Genomic DNA, 6000 nt, shown 5'->3' on the forward strand with positions numbered 1-6000 from the left:
AGAAGAGTGATTATGAAAACTGTGTTTAGGATTGTGGAAGTATGAGCACTAGACACCCTTGGCGATTCAAGCAGAAAGTAAAACAAGCTCTTCACCCCATTATTACATCACAGCATCACGAGAGGCCTAGGCCACAGGAGAATACTACTTATTTAACGCTCTTGAAACCGTGAAAGCAATTTTAACCATTGGAAATATTTATTTTGCAAACCATTGAAGAAAGTGCACGTCGTCTGTGCAGCCATCTTCCAGTTGATGCTGCTTACTACTGCAATGCTTATTTAATGAACTAAGCCAGACGAGCCACAGTTCTCAACCCCGCCGGCCAAGATCGGTACATGAGAATGTTGTATCTGTGTGTTAATGGAGACACGGAATGCAGGAGTTGGTTTAACAGGTGTTTACTGGACAAAGTCTGGAGGTGAACTAACAGATACATGACATTATACAGGCTTATATAGCCCGAGTGGCCACTACAGACATTACAGTACACAGGGGCTCTTAAAGGCACATACACCACAATTCCTCCCCTTTTAGACAACCAGTACATAACATTTTAAGTAATTGTTATTAACATGCGAACAAGAACAATAATCTAAACATTTGCTGCAGTTAATCAATTATAAGTCAGTCTCTCTGGAGGCTTCCTGACTCGGTCCGGATAATGCCTCGGTGGTGTAGTAATTTTCGGTGGTGTAGAAGGTTCTTTTGGCAAGGTCGATTCGGCTTGAATGCCAGTGTCGGCTTCATCTGGTCCCAGTATCACCGGATCGGAGGTAGATAATATGGGTATCTCTGCTTCATCATTAGCTGTATAGAGTGGTGGTGTAGGATGTCCCTTTTCGGATGACTCTATGATCTGGTCAGCATGGCACCTTATTATGCTTTCTCCAATGTCCACGGTATACATCAGTGGTCCTAGTCGTGTGCAAATAGTTCCAGGCTGCCATTTCTCGGTACGGTAGTCCCGGGTCAAATCTTGTTGACCTATCTGGAAGGTTCTAGTTGGCCTTTCATTCATGCCTTGAAATTGCCGGTTCTCTACGTCCCTTCTGATGTTTGGCTTGATCAAATCCAGCCGGCATCTTAGTCTTCTATTGAAAAACATCATGGCGGGAGTTTGGTTTGTAACCATATGTGTTGCTTTCCTGTCGGCAAACAAGAAGCTATCTACCTTATGCTGTCGATTAATGCCTTCATTACCCATAGCCTTTATGGCGTTCTTGAAGGTCTGGACAAACCTTTCAGCCAATCCATTGGTGGCGGGATGGTATGGGGTGGATGTATAGTGCTTAACCCCATTGTTTTTTAAGAACTTTCTGAATTCTTCGGACACAAATTGTGGTCCATTATCAGAACAGATCTGTTCAGGCAGCCCATTCATGGCAAATATGGTCCTTAATACTGTGATTTTTTTTCCGTGGTGGTGGAGGGCATCTTTATTACCTCTGGCCACTTGGAGTGTGCGTCAACCGCGATTAAGAACATTGAGTCCATAAATGGACCAGCAAAGTCGATGTGTACCCTTTGCCATGGAGATGAGGGCCACTCCCATGGATGTAGAGGGGCTTGTGGTGGGGCGTTTTGGACCTTCTGACATCCTAGACAGCCCTTGGTCATTTCTTCGATGTCTCCATCGATACCTGGCCACCACACAAACGCTCTGGCTAGGTTCTTCATTTTCACTCCACCCAGATGCCCCTCATGAAGCTCCTTTAGCACTTTATCCTGGAGTTTGGGTGGAATCACCATTCTGGATCCACACATCAAAGTTCCTCGGCACACTGACAGCTGTTCCCTTCTTTGCGAGAATGCTGGCAACAGTGGTACGCCATGTGCTGGCCATCCCTTTACCGTTAAATCGTAGACTCGTGAGAGAGTCGGGTCATTTCTCCTTTCCTTTTCAATGGCAGAATTTGTTACTGGTAGATAATCTACTATGGTAAAGTGGAACATTTCCACTGGGACCACTGAAGGTGCTTCTTCTACCGTTGGCAACGGTAGACGCGATAAACCATCAGCATTCCCATGTCATATCGGTGTGCCCCAAGGAAAAGGGACCACCTCTGTTGCCTTTTTGCTGTCATAATGGGAACGCCCTTTTTAGGGTTGAATATGGAGACGAGGGGTTGATCGTCAGTCAACAAGGTAAATTATTGTCCGTGTAGGTAATGGTTGAATTTCTTCACTCCCCATACCAGGCTGAGTGCTTCCTTGCCGATCTGGGCATAGTTACGCACAGCTGAGTTCAATGAGCATGATGCAAAAGCTTTCGGCCGCTCCGAGCCATCAGGGAATCTATGCGATAATACCGCCCCTACGCTGTAAGAGGATGCATTGCACGCCAGTCTGATTGGCAGTGATGGGTTGTAATGAGCCAAAATTTATATTTATGGAAGGCACATTAACAGTCCTCGTTCCATTCCCAAATTATTCCCGTTTGTAGCAGTTCATTGAGAGGGTGCAGAACAGTTGACAAGTTCGGTAAAAATTTATGATAGTAATTTATCAATCCCAGGAACGACTTTAATTGTGAGACATTTTCAGGTGCTGGGGCTTTTATGACCGCTTCAATTATTTCAGGGGACTTATGCAACCCTTCCTCCTTAATTATGTGGCCACAATATGATATTTGTTTCTGGAAAAATTCGCACTTGGGGCAGTTTGCTCGTAGGCCCCGTTCTCTCAACCTAGTGAGCACCTGCTCCAAATTGGCAAGGTGCTCGTTGTTGTTTTCTCCTGTTACAAGGATGTCGTCCAGGTAGCATTGAGTCCCAGGAATCCCTTGCAGGACTTGTTCCATAGCTCTTTGCCAGATAGCTGGAGCTGATGCTACTCCGAAAACCAGTCGATTGTACTGGTACAGGCCTTTGTGTGTGTTTATTGTGAGATACTTTTTAGAGGCCTCCTCAACCTCCATCTGTAGATATGCCTGTTCCAAGTCAATTTTTGAGAAACGTTTCCCTCCAGATAGTGAGGCGAAAATATCTTCTCTCCTCAGAAGAGGATACTGTACCGTGTGAAGGACCGGGTTTACAGTCACCTTGAAGTCCCCACAGATGCGAATTTTTCTTTGTTCATCAGATTTATCATTATTCAAAGTTTTCTTCATGACCGGGATGATGGGTGTTGCCCACTCGCTCCAATCTATCTTGGATAACACGCCTGTCCTTTCCAAATTCTCCAGCTTTGCCTCGACTGCTGGGCGAATTGCGTATGGCACTGGCCTTGCTTTAAAAAACTTGGGAATTGCTGCATCTTCCACCATTATTGAGGCGGTGACGCCTTTCAAGGTTCCTAGTTCCTGTTGGAACACTTCTTTGGCGTTGGCCAAGATGTCTTTCAATCATTCAGGAATGACGTCATCATCATTTTTTTTTTACTGGTCACCGTCAGTGCCTGAATGGAGTGCCAGTCTAAACGTATCCTTCTGATCCATTCACGCCCCAACAGCGGTGGACCACCATTTTGCAGAACGTATAAATACAACTTCTGTATTTCCTTGCCGTTGTATGCAACAGGCACCCTTATTTTCCCTCTGGGGTATACTTTCTGCCTCGTATATGTTTTTAAGATAATGGATGTGTCTTTCAAGGGTATATGCGGAAATAGCCACTCATAATCCTGCCGACTTATGACGGTCAGAGCTGATCCTGTATCTAGCTCCATTTTAACTGGGGACCCTGCTATCGTGAGGGTAATCCAAATTGTCTGGTAATCTTCTTTGGCAATTAAATTATATAATTTGAGACAGCTTAGTCTCTTGTTTTCGGAGTCGCTATCGATCTTCTGGTCTTCGGAGCTACTGTCCGTCATCATTTGTACCTTTTTGTACTTTTCTTTTTTGATTTTTTTTTGTCAGTGGATTTTTTGTTTCCAGATCGGCATACACGTGCAATGTGTCCCATCTTTCCGCATTGCCTGCATGCTTTGTCCTTGAACCAGCAGTCCCTCTGGTCATGGGTGGACCTGCTGCACCGATAACATCTCTCGAAACCCTGTGTCATTTCATGCGTGCCAAAATCCTCTGGCTTTTGCTGTATCTCTGCAGCTCTTCTCGCTGCTGCTTTGTATGATACAGACATACTGAAAGCCTTGTCCAGTATTAAATCTTTCTCAGAAAGTAGCCTTTTCTGTGTTCCTTCACTTAGGAGACCGCAGACGAGTTTGTCTCGAAGAGAATCTGCCAGTCCTGCTCCGAATTGGCAGTGCTTTGATAGCTTCCTTAATTCGGTGAGGTAATCAACGTTACTTTCATTCTTGTGCTGATTCCTCCTGAAGAATTTGAACCGTTCCGCTATCAGCAGCGGTGTTGGGTTTAAGAGCTCCTGTAGGGTATCAACAATTTCCTTAAAATTCTTGTCCATCGGTTTGGCTGGAGTGATTAAGTTTCGTTACAGCCCATATGTCTTTGCGCCCATTAGATTTAGGAGTATCGATGCCTTTTTATCATCCTCTATTTCATTTGCTGTGCAATATATCTCCACTCTTTCCACATATGTGGTCCAATCCTCTACATAACTATCGAAAGTAGTAATATCGCCAGTCTAAGGCATCCTGGAAAAAAAAGGCTCCTCCCGCACTTTCCTTTCTTCCTTGCTGAGAAAAAAAATGGCACCTCCCAAGCTTTCCCGCCACTGTTGCTGCTGACAACGCTGTGCTCCGCGGTTTTTATTTATACAAATATTTTTAATACTCGGAGATTTGTTCCCGCCGGACTCTCTGGGACTTTCCCCTCCCTTTGTGTGGTCTGAACGCCGACCTGCTTTGCAGAGCATGCCATTTCCCGAGTGCTCCACCCTTCGTCTCTGTTTGCCTGCGCCTTCATTGCTTGGCCCCGCTGTAGAGCCAGCCGATCGAGCCCCAGCCTGCCGCCCAGGAAGGGTTATTGCAGTACCTGCCACCAGCCCAGCTAGCTGGTGAAACCAGTTTTTTCTTTTTCTTTTTTCTTTTATTCTTCTTCCTTCATCTGAGGAATCGATCTCCTTGAGCTGCTGCCGAATTGCAGGTAAGTCCGTTTCCAATTCGTTGCCACTGTTGTATCTGTGTGTTAATGGAGACACGGAATGCAGGAGTTGGTTTACAGGTGTTTACTGGACAAACTCTGGAGGTGAACTAACAGATACAAGACACTATACAGGCTTATATAGCCCGAGTGGCCACTACTGGCATTACAGTACACAGGGGCTCTTAAAGGCACATACACCACAGAGAACATAAGAAATAGGAGCAAGATTTCGCCATGTGGCCCTCGAGCCTGCTCCACCATTCATTAAGATCACGGCTGATCCTCTACCTCAACTGAAGCTTCCAGACCTAGCCCCATATACCTTGTTACCCGTAATGTCCAAATCCATCTCAGTTAGGAATGTACTCAATGATTAAACAGCCACTGCCCTCTGCAGTAGAGAATTCCAAAGATCATCATCTCTATCCAAATTGGCGGGCCCCTTATTCTGAAACACTGAATGCTAGCTCTGGGCTCCACAGCCAGGGTAAAAAGGCTCTCATTATCCGCCCAGTCAAGCCCTGTAAGAATTTATATGTTCTTCCTTCGTACAATCTGCTGATTTCATTTCACCACAGAAAACAATGTTTAACTGAATGGACACGCAGCAGGAAATAGAATGCAGCTGCAGATTTATTCTCCAACCACTTTTTCTGACACGCAAGTGACGGTATAAAGCGAAAAAAGCAGCACACGAGAGAAAAGGCGATTTCAAACCCTTTCGTAGTGTCGAATTGCCTCAATTTGGCCGAACACCATATGAAGCAGCAACTTGAATCAGACATTGCACTTCGTTTCAGTCTCAAAACTTTAAGCGATCACTCACTGAAAACTGCACGGAAAAACAAAAGCACACAGCCCATGCGAGTCAGTAAACCGCATTCAAATACAGCAACCAAATCAGCTTGCGACAAAGATTTTGTGATTAGAAATTCATATCTCTAGCATTTGGCTGAAAACAAGAGATTGCGGGGGCTGCTCGCTTCTCGGCC

Source organism: Somniosus microcephalus, unplaced genomic scaffold (assembly GCF_052327205.1).
Source record: "Somniosus microcephalus isolate GS21.2 unplaced genomic scaffold, FLI_Smic_1.0 unresolved_chr9, whole genome shotgun sequence".
NCBI classification, from domain to species: Eukaryota; Metazoa; Chordata; class Chondrichthyes; order Squaliformes; family Somniosidae; genus Somniosus; species Somniosus microcephalus.